Genomic DNA, 15,307 nt, shown 5'->3' with positions numbered 1-15,307 from the left:
TAACGACGTTTTTTAAAGTGGTTGATGTTTTTTTAAAGAGTAAAGAATACATATGATAGAATAATAATATAGTTGTTAAGCACTCAGCCTTTGGAGAATGAAAACCTCAGTTCAAACCTCAGCTTTCTCAAGTGTTATGTATGTGACCCAAGGCCAGTTATTGAACCTCTATGAGCCTCAGCTTTTATGTTTATAAAATAAGGACAATGATATTACCTACCCCACTTCTTTGAAGTAAGATCAATGAAATAACATAAAGCACCCAGCACAGTCCCTGACATGTATTAAGCACAGATAAATGGTAGCAATAATGAGATCATTATGAAAGTGGGCTCTGAAGTCCACCAGCCCGTGTTTGACTCTTGGTCTAAACACTTATTAGTTCTGTAACCTGGGAAAATTCTTTAACCTTTTTCTGTGCCTTACTTTTCCCCTTTGTATAATGAAGACAATCATATCTACCTTAGGGTTGTGATAAGGATTAAATTGAGCTTCTATATGTCGAGCACATAGCAAAGTGCCTGACACATAGTAACCCCTAAAAAATACCTATTATTATATTTTTATTGGATGAAGGTTGATTCTGTGTCTTAATAAAACATTTGCAGACAACTTTATAGGAAGAAAATTTGATATGGGATTTAACCAGAAGATATAAACATGAAAGAAAACCCTGTGTCAATAATGCAGCTGCTTTTATTTTGAAAGGTAGGAAGTTATAAATATCCAATACCTTATGCTTAATAGTCACGGGCAGGTAGTTATATCACAGAAGGAAAGAACAGTGATTCTCTGCAATTTTAACAGAGTAATTAAATGCCTAGTTTGTCTCGATGGTGATGCCAGGGTTCTTGGAACTCTCTCCACTAATTTCTGACACAATTCTAAACACCTTGATAATATCTCCAGTGCTAGTCCAAGGAAAGAACAGAATATAGATGTTTAAGGACACTAATAAACGACACACTCTTTGGTTCAGTTCCAGTTTTCCTGCAGATGCCACTTGTTTATGTGTTTATCACAGCCTGCATTTGATTGTGCTGTGCATATTGTGGAAAGTGAGCACATTACAATGATGAAAATGATCATCCACAGAGACTCATTTTATTAAGATAATTTCTGCAAATTAGAATTTTTCAACCAACAACCTCTCCTTATTGAGAACGAATCCATGTTGTTAAATAAGATACTGCAAGAAAAAAAAAAGACATATATCAAAACAACTAACCATTGTTATAAAATGATTCATTACTAAAGTACTGGTTTTGTTTAGGGGGGGAAGCACATCCAAATGTTTTTCATTAGTTCACTAGATTGCTATCCTGAATGCATTGTTCTTAATAACCCGGGATTTTCACAGACTAATCAGATTCTCTTTTCTATGAATAGTATCAAATTTGCTTACGAGGTTCCTAAAGGGTTTGTTGTTGTTGTTCTTAGACTGAATGCTGAAGAAAATTGGGTAATTTTATGGACTCATTAGGACAACATATGTCTAATTATATTCTTCCAAAAAAGCCTCCTCCAAACATTTAGCGGAAGTATAGATGAAATTGCCAAAAATAACAATGTAAAACACTAGAAGATTAACAATAAATCGAAACAGAGATTGATAGAGAACTAGGTGTAAGTAATTATCTAGCATACGGTAATTGCAAATTTTTTTTAAAATGCAAGTTTTTTGATACGTAGTCATTCTCAAATCATATTTTTGTTATAATTGTGAAATGTCTCATCTTTGCCTATTTCTAGCTTATGTACTAAAAGTCACACCCAAAAAATAATGTTAAGTGTAATGACTAATTTCTGGCCTTTTGATCACAAATCCAATTTGACTTCTAAGCCTTGCATCATATAGTCTCTCTTACTTCATCCTAAGGCCTTTATTTCCTACTCCTCAACATGATCTCCTGCTCTTGTCAGGTTTCTAATCTCAAAGCCTCCTACATGCAACAGAGATCGCAACAAATATCTGTTAGGGAAATCTTCCCCTTTTGGAAAATGTTCCCTTTATCCTCTCATACCAGAGTCTTTATATTCTATGAATAAAAACATCTCCAGTATTCTAGTCCCATATGCCTTCCCAGGAGTTTATTTTATGAATGTGTATTTTGACTTGGAAATCAATATTGGAACTCTATATAAAGTAATGAGTCTGGGATTTTAGGGGTTTTATTTTAGAAACCTCAGTTTACATGCTTACTTCTATAGGTGCCCACAGAAAACTATACTTCTTTATTTATGAGTTAAATTGAATGAGCCCCATTTGTTTATCAAGTTATGATTTATTGGGTTTACTTTACCAAATTTTAACCAGTTAATCAAAGAGTTTAATCAAAATTTATTTTAAAAATACCTAATGAATATTAATTTCTACATTTTCCTTTCTGGAAACATAGACATGTTTTAATTTTTGAGTTTGTCTTTTTAAATAAAATTCTGTCCATTAATCAAAAGATACAAAAGTAAAATACAGCAGGAAAAATGAAGATGTGATAGGGAACCTAAAGATAATGACTACTTCAAGGCAGACATTTTAAGGAGCCTATGTCGTAGTAGAGATGTTTATCTTAAAAATAAAGAAACCACTTCAAGGAGGTAACTGATTGGTTCCAGGCCATTGATTATACAGAAAGAAAGGACTCTACCACAACAGTTTAAAATTTGTGAGCATATTACCATATTACATTGAGTATCAGACCCTAAAGAATGAATATGTGAAGAGTTTAGTGTTGTAATCAAATAAAACTCACAACCAAACTAATCTGATGCATATTTAATGATATGCATAATCATTATTGTGTTGCACAGTGATTAGTCATAATTGCTAAAGGGTTCACATAAATTAGTATAATTAGTATTGTCCTCACACAGTCAAACTAAATACTTCTAGGATTATGTGACAAGAAAGGAAAGGAAAAGCAACTAGGAGAAATGGGAAGCTGTTCTAATGGGAACCAAAAATCAGAAGAAACATAGAACTCATTAAGCTTAACTCTCTCTTTATATTAAGGAACAAACTGAAGATTAGAGAACGGAGTTATCTATTTGGGCTACCTGACTTCAAAGTACAAATATTGTTTTCATTTTTCTGGCATTGACTTTTTCGCTCTGAAATCTGTAGAACTTCGACTTTCCTGCCTTGTCAAGAGAGGGGCTGGCAGTTGTGGGAGCTCACAGTAATACTTTCCTTTTTCATCTGTTGTCTAAGAACAGTCCCATTTTCTGTAGATGAAGGAACTAGGTAGAGTAAGCCAAGATCTGACTTCCCTCTCAGCAGTTCTAAACCAAACTGCGGTGGGAAGGGAAATCGCAGTCCGGAAGAGGAACTGTGCCGGGAATACATTATCTTCCTGTTCTGGTTCCCCATGCAACAGGCTGTGATGTCCTGGCTGGCTGTAGCAGTCATCATCAGAACTGCTTCACCAGTTGCCAACCTGGTCACTTTCCCTATTGGGTCACTTTCCAAATTGGAAAATCAATGATTCATAGTGAGAAAAACAACAGATTTGGAGTCAGACATATTGGTGTCTCGCTGGTTACATAATGCTAGTATTAAAAAAAAAAAAGTGATGGATTATCTAAACTCAGGATTCTTTTCTTCTAGAAAAGATCCCATTGTATGTGTATGTTCCACCTGGTCTCCACATCACCTTGTAAGATTGGAGCTTGGGGAACCAGTAAACTTATGATAATACTCTTGTCATGATTTTGCCATGAATAATAAAGTCCTTTGTTTCTCTGACTCAGTAGTCTGTTTTCCTTTGTCAGTATCCATGGAACATATTAGCTCTCCTCCACACAATGAAACTTACTTAAATAGTGTAAAACTCATGTTACAATTTACATTCAAGAAAGGATAATCATTAAATAGTATTGTGCTTATTCATCCAGGCTAAATAACACACATTGGAGCATATAGTAAATTGGCCAGAGATACTTCATATAATCCCACAGTGAGTCATAAGACAGATGTTGTTAAATCCATTTTAAAAATAATAATACTGAGACTCAGTTTGAACAGTCTGAAATACTATGTAAGTATTGGGCTCTTGGTGGCATCAAGGCAGGAGACTGACAAGAGTAACAAATGCAGGTAGAATGGCCCTTTACACCACTTTTCTTGGTAATTTTCCCAAAACCAGCTGTAACCCTTCTCCCAAAGACCACACACAATTAATTTTTGATCGAGTGGAACATCCCAAGGGAGGTAAGTCTGTAGTAATTCATTCAGAAACCTGGAGGCAGATGACAAAGGTTGTGCTGCCAACAGAACATCTGATACTCCCCACGACCGCCCATGCCACACACACAGGCACACTATTTTGCTGCCTTCTACATGTTCATAAGTGATAGGCGCGTGTTTTCCACAGAAGAAATTTAGTATAAAAACTTCTCTGCGAAATACTCTCCATAGAATATCTGCGTTGTTTTTCAAAACCCCTGGAATATATTCAAGAGTAAGTAATTTGACAGTCACTTTTCCATAATTATCAAGTTGCGCGATTCATGAGGCTGAGAGGAAGTTTGGTCCCTAACTCTGCACAGGTTCCCATCCCTCCTCGTCTTATATGTGAGGTACCAGGGCTTGTCCAGACTTTATCGTGAAGAGAGTGATGACTTGGGAGTATGAGAGCCTAATTTTGCATTCTGGCTCTCCCATTGTCTGCCTCTCTGTGAGGGCAAGTCATTCAACCTCTTTGGTCTCATTTTACTTCTGTATAACATGGAGATGATAATTCTCCCTGGGAAAGGTCACTGTGTCTGGCATACAGTAGGTACCCAGTGAATGCGATACATTGTTAACACTTCCAGGTCATACAGAGTATTAGTGGGAAAGAGAGGCTCTGATCCGGAGACTCCTGATGTCTCACGGTACAATCATCTGGAAAGCTTTCTTGTCCCGTAGCTCGAAAGAAGATGACTCACACAAAGCTCCAGGTGAACAATTTGGGAGGGATTTGGGGAAGTCCTTATAGGCCTATACTTGCATTGTAGGAGTAACCCCGGGAGAAGTAACTCGGGGAGCAAGGTGCCCTTGATCTGGAACTACAGTGTTGCTTAGCACCTCAGGGCTTCTCTAAAATCTTCTTTTGACTTAAAATAGAACAGTATCTTTTCATTTAATCTTCAGAGAAAGGTATTCCATTCATCCAGCTCTTACCTCCTCACTGAGAAAAGAACAGTGATAAGACAAGGCTGCAAAATGTGAAGGCGTAATCAAGGAGACAAATGCACTCCTCTCTTGAGAGCCAGTCCTCGGAGAAAGATCGCGCCCTAAATCAGAGCAGCTAGTATGGAACGCGGCAATTAAGCCCGAGCTGCTTACAACTCCAAGAATATGCTACAACATACCTGAGGACTGAGGGGCCATGGGGGAAGCTTTCGATTTCTTTATTGCTCTTTGTATTTAATTAACCCTAAATAAGAAAGTAAATTTAGGGTCAGGAATGGAAAGGGGATAAGGACACTGGAAAGAGAACATCTTACAGGTTAGGAGCACTTGCTGTTGAATCAAAGAGAGCAAGGTTCAAATCCTGGCTGTGTCACTAGCAAGTAAACTTTGCAATTAACTTTGCCCCTCTGTGCCCTGGCATATATACAGGCAAGTAAGGAAAAGAACACTTCATGGGGGTGTCATCTGAGTTAAAAAGATAATGAGTGTATAACACCTAGCACTTAATAAACATTCTGTACAAGAGAAATTAGTACTATTTGAGAGTAAAGTTCAAGATCAAAACATTTTGGCACTCTAATAATTTCTACGCACAAATAAATTTTGTACAAATTTTGATCTTTCCCACTTTAACTTTTATTAAACAAGATCATACAACACACACGCACGTGTGTGCGCGCATTGTATTTTAATGAAATGTTCTCTACTGAAGCTAGGTGCCTATATTTCCTTTCAGAGTATTTCCCAACTATTCTAATACACTACAAGGAAGGAAAAGAAACAAGTATTGACTAAGTATCTGCTGTGTATTACTTTACTGAACGTTATACTAGGTGCTTCTTTCATTTAATTCTCCATTCTTCCAAGAGGGTGTTATTATTCACACTTTACAAATGAAGAAATTGTTCATCTACATAAACATCTTGCCAAAAGTCACTCATCTGGTAAGTGTTAGAGCTTGGGCTGGAATACAGATGTGTCTGATGCTAAAATGGTAGCTTTTCGGTGAATAGAAATCATTCCAAAATTGATATGGCATAGTGTTTCCCAAAATTCCATGATGAGAAGAATTCCTGAAGGTACTTGGTAGAAACATAAATTCTGGAGCCCCATTCAAATCCAAATCTACAGGACAGGGTCCTAGAGAAGCTCTATGTTTAATGAGCACTCCAGGTGACTGCTATCATTTGCAAAGTTTGGGAACATCATTACAAAACAGAGATTAGTGTTTTAAGCCTGTCATCTATTTATTTTTAATAGGCAGTTGTTTTAGTACAAAGAGAATTGTTTTGATACATAGTCTATAACATTAAATCTATATTAGTGGCAAGTATAAACATTAATTCTGAGTCTTTAAGAAGACTGGAAAAATGTCATTAGAAATATCCCTAGAATTTTAACAACAAAACAAATACTGTAAATTATTTAAGGCAAATCATGTAGTCATATCAAACGGACTTCTGTGCTCTTCAGTACAATAAACCACAGGATGTTAAACCTTATGCTGATATTTTAAATATGTTAAAGTACTTTTAAGTACAAATAAATTATTAATTATGAACCAGAATAGAATAGTACAAAGAACAAAGCCTGTAGGTTCAGGAGACACAAATTGATCCCAAACGTTTTTCATTTACTAGCTCTGTGGCCTTGATCAAATCACTTAACATCTCTGGGTCTTTGTTGTTCCTTCTAAATAATACATGGGACAACATTTTCCTTGCAGGATTAATGTATGGATTAAAAGAAACAAAACATGATAAACGGTTTATGAATGACCTTTTATACAAAGTTATAAAAATGAGTGGCTTTTACAATCATGATGTCAGTACAAGTTACTGATCTTTCTCGGCCAGTCTAAATCCATGAATGTTTTCTGGTTCTCTGCCAAGCGTGAGAGAGGGGCCTTTTACAGGAAGGCAGAAATGGTGCTATTTCACTGAAGATGTCACCATGGCCTCTGGGTGATGCTAAACTAAAACTCTCCCTTTGTATTATCAGCTACTTAGAGTTTAAGATCCACAAATCCTTTCCAACAGAGGAAAATGGAGAAGGACATCATCTTAATATTCCTACATATCTCTCCTATACATCTGCAATAAAGTTCCACTGCTCACAGCTATTTCTGGCCAGAATAGCAACCTCATAGACCTTGACAATCATCTAAGTCAGTGCTTTAAAAATGGCTTTGAAATGTCTTGATTATCAGGAGTATAAAAGGCAGATTTAGTTCTAATATATTCTTTTTTTTTTATAAGCAGATACTCATTTTTAATTATTATTTACTTATTTATTTATTTTTGGCTGTGTTAGGTCTTCGTTTCTGTGCGAGGGCTTTCTCTAGTTGCGGCAAGCGGGGGCCACTCTTCATCGCCGTGCGCGGGTCACTCACTATCGCGGCCTCTCTTGTTGCGGAGCACAGGCTCCAGATGCGCAGTCTCAGTAGCTGTGGCTCACGGGCCTAGTTGCTCCGCGGCATGTGGGATCTTCCCAGACCAGGGCTCGAACCCGTGTCCCCTGCATTGGCAGGCAGCTTCTCAACCACTGCGCCACCAGGGAAGCCCAAGTTCTAATATATTCTTAATAAGAATGGAGTAAGAACCATAATGACAAGAACTAGAATACTGTGTATAATAAGTATACATTTTCAAGTATGTAACTCATTTGGACACATAATATGACCTTGAAATCACTTTACCCATCATATAACTGGAATATAAAAAAACTGCTTTGGGCTTCCCTGGTGGCGCAGTGGTTGGGAGTCTGCCTGCCAATGCAAGGGACACGGGTTCGAGCCCTGGTCTGGGAAGATCCCACATGCTGCGGAGCAACTAGGCCCGTGAGCCACAGCTACTGAGCCTTCGCGTCTGGACCCTGTGCTCCGCGACGGGAGAGGCCGCGATGGTGAGAGGCCCGCACACCGCGATGAAGAGTGGCCCCCGCTCACCGCAACTAGAGGAGGCCCTCGCACAGAAACGAAGACCCAACGCAGCCATAAATAAATAAATTAATTAATTAATTAAAAAGAAATGTACCACAATTAAAAAAAAAAAAAAAACAACTGCTTTCCCAAACATTTTAGAAATGTCCTAGGCTGTATAAAACAACATTGCCAAAGTTGTTTGTGATTTCTGAAAATGAGCTACACATGTTGGGACAAACTCTCTTGGCTTCTATTCTGGCTCTCAGTATATTGGACAAATCACCTAAACGCTCTAAACTTTAGTTTTCTCATCCCTTAAAGAAAAAAAAAAAAAAGTGTAACTATCCCAGAGATGAGATAAGGCATGTACAAACCATAAAGTGATTTAACAACTGTAGTTATAATAATGATTTTTTTTTAAATTGGAGTATAATTGCTTTACAGTGTTGTGTTAGTTTCTGCTGTACAATGAAGTGAATCAGCTATGTGTATACCTATATCCCCTCCCTCTTGGACCTCCCTCCCACCCCAGCCCCCAATCCCACCCATCTAGGTTGTCACAGAGCATCGAGCTGAGCTTCCTGTGATTTATAGCTTGCATTTATAATAGAGTATAAATCCAATGATGGTGATAATGATTTCTAAGGTGACTTTATTTAGCTTTAACCAGTTTCTTTAAAATCTCTGTAAATCTTATGAGTGTTGATCATGTTCTTGTGAAGGTTTGGGGAATCTCCAGCCAACACAGACATATACATTTAAATTAGATTTCCATTTTTTTCCCTAATTTAAAACAAACTTAGCATAGTATGTATGGCTCAGATCTCCATTTTGATAGTATGACTTTGATCCTTCTCAGAGTTCTTTTTTAAATTAATTCCATTTTTACAACTACCCCTGAATTCTTCTCAGAGCTCCATCTCTTTGAACTCCTACAATTTCACAGATATGGAAGGAGACTTTTATATCAGAAAGCTCACTAGTTTGGAAGCCAGGATTCTACAACATAGAACACATCAGTTTTTGTATTCAAACTGTGGTGTGCCACTTAACCTCTCTAAAGCAGCTGTTTCCCCATCTGTAAAATGCAGTCTTTTAAAAACTAAATGAAGGAATATAAAGCCCAGTCTATAGTTAGCATTCTTTAAATATTTGTTAATTTGTTCATTGAGATCCTCTGTTCTGTATGAGGCTGCTCTCCAATTAGCCCATTTTGATGCTGTTATCCATATAGATAATTCTGGTAGCATTCTGGTTTGCTCAGATAAGCAGCTAGCTAGGATCTCTAACTTCCTCTCTAGTCTGGGGGGAGCTGCAACTGAACTCAGCTTCCCACACAACAGCGGCTACCTTCTCAAGGCAGAAGAGACTACAGTCTCCTGAGAACCCCAAACTCTCTGGGTTTATGGACTTTCTCAGGCAGCTCCTATACCATCCAGCATCCAAACCCCAGCTTTCTGGAACCCAGGTCACCTTTTGCCCTGGGCGCCAGATTACAATGCTCACACGTTTGCCCTTTAAAGCAGATGGATCACAAAACTTCCTCCGAGAGTAAACCACTGGTGGCTGCAGCAACTTCACTTCAGTCCCAATGGTTCTGCCTGAAAGGATGAGAAGATATGGTACTTGTGCCTTTTCCTACTGGCTCTGGTTTGTAAATTGCCCTCATAAAGACCATTACTTAACCAATACAATGTGGTGTTGTGGGATTTACCCTTACCCACCTAGGTCTACAACGGTCATCTACCCTCTGAGCAACACTATGGGAACTGTTTTAAGCAATGCATATTCTCTTTTTTTTTTTTTTTATTTCATTCTTTTTTCTTTATTTTATTATTGTTATTTTTTTAATTTTTTAATTTTATTTTTTGGCCGAGCCGCTAGGCATGCGGATCTTAGTTCCCCGACCAGGGCTCAAACCCGCGCCCCTGCAGTGGAAGCGCAGTCCCCTAACCACTGGACCAGCGGGGAAGTCCCCAACAATGCATATCCTCTTGTTAATATCCTGGTCCCCTGCATTTCTCCTCTGCTATTCACTCCTCACCATCTGCGTGGTTTCAGGAAACTACAGAGTGCATCTTAAAATGGTAAATCACCCTTTTCCTGAGCCTCTATTTTCTTATAATTTAATGCTGTATTTATGTGCCACCCAGAAAATATGGTCACCAAAGTAGATGGTTTCATTAACTTTTATTTATGCAATAATGCTTCCTTACTGGATCTATCTACTAACTGCTAATACAGTGAGGTGCCAAGGAAACCTTAAATGATTTACGGATGTTATTGCTCACCTGAAATCAAGACTGCCCTCAAATCTAAGAAATATTTTTACTCTTTACCTCGTAGTTGCTGCCTTTACAGAGCATTGTATAATTTCCATGAGTACCATCAAAAAATCTTGCATTTATTTCAGAATGCTATGACTTTAGCAATTTTTAGGGTGTTGTTTTAGAAGGACTTTTTTTTTTTTTTCCAGTTCCTGTTAGTGACCCAGTAATCGTTTTCATGGCTTACCAGTCAAGTGTGAAGTGCTCTGATAGGTTGTCAACAAAATGTCAAATACTAGGGGAGAGACTCTATGAGTATTATTGTGACTGATTGCTTTGAGTCTTTCTGCTCCCAGCTGCTCCTTGGATATTGTATCAAGGAAGATGGAAACTGTACGTAGAGGAGACATTTTGAATATAGTAAAAGCTGTCCTCTGTAACTTTATAGAAAGCAGAGAAAAGCAGGAGGTGGAGGGCAAGCAGGGCTCCTGGGTAGATCACTGAAGGGAACAGTGTCTGTAAAATATCCGTGGCTGATAGGATAGCCAGGCAAAGTGAGCAAAGGAGAATATCCCATAGCCATGAGGCTAGAGTGCCCCTGAGTTAAGAGTCCTGGTTGTTTTCTGGTGGCCCTGCCTGGATTTCACAGTGGAGAAAAATGTTGCTTCCTTTAATAATCTGAATTATCCAAAGACACAGGAGAAAAATTGGAGGGGGGAAAAACATGGGGTCAGATTCCACTTTAAGAATTGCTATTCCGGGCTTCCCTGGTGGCGCAGTGGTTGAGAATCTGCCTGCCAATGCAGGGGACACGGGTTCGAGCCCTGGTCTGGGAAGATCCCACATGCCACGGGGCAACTGGGCCCGTGAGCCACAACTACTGAGCCTGCGCGTCTGGAGCTTGTGCTCCGCAACAAGGGAGGCCGCGATAGTGAGAGGCCCACGCACGGCGATGAAGAGTGGCCCCCGCTCACCGCAACTAGAGAAAGCCCACGCACAGAAACGAAGACCCAACACAGTCATAAATAAATAAATTAATTTTAAAAAAATAATAATTGCTATTCCATCTAATAAACACCATCATCCATCTTACACTGATAAATTCAAGATGTTTGTTTAAAGTTTGTCTGGTGCTAGGTTATACAAATGAATAAGGCAGTATAAGCTGCCCTAAGGAGCTTACTGTCTAGATAATTCTAATAACAATGGTATAAGTATTCTTGGTCAGTAATAAGATCCCAATCGAAATATTTTTGTTTCTGGAAGAGAGAATCCAATTTATGATACAGATACCGAGCATAAGCAGGATGAAAATCGATTATTTCTTTTAACAAAGCAAACATTTGGATAATAATTATTTAAAATAAGCACCTTAAAAAATAATAAATAATAAGCAGAATACTCCTCCTACGGATGAGTCAAGTGGAGAGCCTTCCACGTAGCTACTCTATCCTGAATCTGTTCAACAAATTATTGAAAATGTTTGGTCTAACCAAGCCATTCCAGCCATCAGCCATCACTGAGGCTTATTCATAGGTATCTTTTCTCAGTCTGAGACAGGGACACAAGATTTTCAATTAAGAGATTTCACATCAAAAAACTTTAGGTGATTTGTCTTTCCCCTAAAAGCCTTATTCAATTTTCCATTAATGTATCAAAACTTCATACAGAAACATTCTTTGAAAAAAAAGATAAATGAGTCCTACGATGTATTTGGTTTCAACATAGGAAAAAGAAAATGACAGGGGAAATAGGTTTTAGCTATTTCTCAAGCAAAAGTGTCTCTATTTATAGCAGCAGCCCAGCACCCAATACAGATAACAACCATTTCACCAGGTGGCTGAATAACTGCTATTCAGGGCCCACTGGGCATGAAAAGGCTGCACTAGATACCTGAGGAGATGCAGAGGGAACAGTCCACAGGACCCTTGCCCTTGAGGAGTTTAAAGTTTAAAAGGGAAAAGGGCAGGCTCATGTGGGGGAAAAATACACACACACACACACACACACACACACACACACACACATATATTGAAGATATGTAAGAAAATAACCATCTCTTCAGAATTACATAAATTCCACTTCTGATGGTTTGTAGAAGATATTATGATAGGGCTTACTCTGGTCAAAGGAAAATAAGAAAAATGACCTCTTTTTGTGATATCCTTAAAAAATTAACCTCTTACAGTGATATTCTTACATGAGTAAGGACAAATACAAATTAAAAATAAGAGGCTTAATTCTTCCCCTTGAAAATACGGGAAGAGATTTCCCTCCCCTTTTTGGCTTTGGGCATTTACTTTAGAAAATGTTCTAATTATAAGTACTTTAATTGTATATCAATTGTTTTGAAAACTAGATAGGCCTCTTGGCAGCTTTATAACCCAGGAATGTTTCCTCAAAGATCAGAGAGCCATTTGTTTGAAATGTAAATATCAAGGGAGATAGCACCCTTGCCTGCCAGTTTCTGGGGGAGGGTAGGAGTCTACCTTTGGTTGGTGCCTTGCTCTAAGTTGTCAAATTATCTCCTTATACCTATAAAGGTATAGGACATGTTCCTCCCCTTGGATAAATCCAATTAAGCTAACACAGATGGTCACTCCAATTACCAGGTAAAGTCAGGATGACACATTGTGCTGTCAAGTCCTCTTACTTGAGGACTAGTTATGATTTAACTTCAAAACACGCATGTAATGTACTATCTGCTTGGCTGTCTAAAAGGGTGAGATTTCTTTGTCTTTGCAGTCTCTTGGAGGATTGCCTGTGATGTGCATCATACTCCGGTTTAATGCTTATTCAGTAATAAAACTGTTTTCTTTTTCTACTCTCTACCTTTGTGGAAAGAATAGCTGAGTTGGAAGATTTTTAAATTCTATTTCCCCAACATGTCAGTTAATGGAATTCCTGCTTTCTAAAGTCTAGCAAGAGAACTTAGAAACACCAAACAAAGTTAACTTCCCTAAACTGGGGTAGACAAAAGCATAAAAAAATTTTTAATAGCCTTTCATATTGTATTTGTGCTTTAATTGTCCTATTTTTAACTATACCCCAGTAGACGAAACTATTATGATTTTAGTGTCACGGGGATGCATTTGTAAAGACAGCTAAACCACCAAAAAGAGAAAGTAAGGAAGACAGAAAAGGAAGGAAGGAAGGAAGGGAGGGAGGGAGGGAGGGAGAGAGGGAAAGAGGGAAGGTTGGTTTTGGGAAAGTAAAGGGCTAAATGCTAAATTCCAATTTCACTTGGTTTGTAGCTGCCAAGAGATCACAGTGTCTCCATCCTTAAAGAGAAGATAACATTATCTACTCCACAGTTTATTTTGTTACATAAATATACAAAGGTCAGCCTCTCCAGTAACCCCTTCTGGATACCTCATTCCAGTCACAGCCTTCTCTTTCAAAAATAACCACTGTGCTAACCTTTATAGTAATTACTTCCTTGATCTCCTTTCTGCTTTTTATCACCCAAGTATGCATCCTTAGACATTACAGTTTCATCTTGCCCATTTAAAAAAAAAGTATGTCTTTTAGGTTTCTTGTAATCTATAGTTGTCCCCTCCATCTCTTTCTTACAGGTTTCTGTTAAAAAATAAAGGCCATTTAACCTGCAGGTTTTCCCACCATCTGGATTTTTTTAAAAATATTATAAACTCTTTAACATGCCCTATGTCCATTGTATTTCCTGCTTGATCAGACTCAAGCTTAATTCCTTTGACAAGAATGAAGATGGGGTCATTTCTTTAATCAGGAAGCAGATAAGGCCTAGTTTTCTCTCCTCTTGTGATGTTAACAGCCACTGATGCTCAGTGCAGATTCATTTATTCACTGGAAGGGCAAAATAGTGGTATTTGCATTTTATCATTTTGTTTTAATTTACTAACTGAAATGATTTTATAAGGAGACATTTTTCTTATAAAGAGAAGCAATCCTTTTTTAGCTACCCAGAGTTAAAAAAATATGGGAAGAGGAAAATAAGGATCGACATTTTCTTATTTGCTAGTTTACAAGAAAATGAACTGGTCCCTTCTCATCCTGAAAAGGTAACTGATTGGCTTTTTAAAATTCTGAACTCATGAATTTCAACATATTGTATAGGTTTTAATACAATGAAATTGGTATCTTAATCGAAGCCCAAGTTGTTCCATCTTTAAGTTGGTTCCTGGGTCCTTTTGACATTATCTTTAGAGTGTTGATAGATTCCTTGCTGCCTGATGTGGCAGGATGTTCCACACTTATCTTCTACATTTTCTGCCCCAGACCCAGGATCAACTGCTCCCCAGGAAGCACTGGTTTCTTTTAGCGGGAAATGGCATTTCAAGCCTGCGAAACTGAGTAGTAAGGGTGCTTATTACTAGGGGGTTGTCATTATATCTAAACCTGTTTGGTAGACAGACTGAGAAATACACACATACACACAATACATATATATGTATTCATATACACATTTAATTATTTTTAAATATAAGTCATCTCATGAGTTTATTCTGGTATTTCCAATTTAAGTACATGGCTTTACTGAACTTTTTCTCTATTATATCTGTATCTTTTTCTATACTGAGAATCTTGATTCCCATACGTACGTGACATGACAGAACTGGAATATCCCATAATTTCTCATTTGCTTTATCCAATACTATACACAGAATACATATGTGGTAGTTAACAGTACACATGTAACTAATTTTTTCCACAATGAAAATGCTTTCAAAGGCATGGGGATAGAATTAGAGCAGTCTATAATTTGTCATTTGTTTTATCCTATAGTATACAAATAGTGGTGTGAATGTCACAATACTATCATCACCAGTTTAATCTTGAACAGAGTTATTTTTGGTATATGTTATCCCTATTCTCCCTATTTTTTAAAAATTTAATGGTTGTTCTATATCTACATTGTCAAATATACAGCCATAAATATATGTTCACTCTCTTTTAGTTATA

The 15,307-nt window shown here is 37.7% G+C and overlaps 1 protein-coding gene across 4 annotated transcripts in view; it reads right to left on the bottom strand.

Moving 5' to 3' along the window:
• The window catches only part of LINGO2 (leucine rich repeat and Ig domain containing 2), a 1,216,268-nt gene that overhangs the window by 757,139 nt on the left and 443,822 nt on the right, over positions 1 to 15,307 (bottom strand). The window lies entirely within an intron of this gene.

Source organism: Balaenoptera borealis (assembly GCF_965194805.1).
Source record: "Balaenoptera borealis genome assembly, chromosome: 8".
NCBI classification, from domain to species: domain Eukaryota; kingdom Metazoa; phylum Chordata; class Mammalia; order Artiodactyla; family Balaenopteridae; genus Balaenoptera; species Balaenoptera borealis.
Note: the sequence above shows the minus strand (reverse complement) of the source record. Positions and strands in the feature narration are given on the sequence as shown.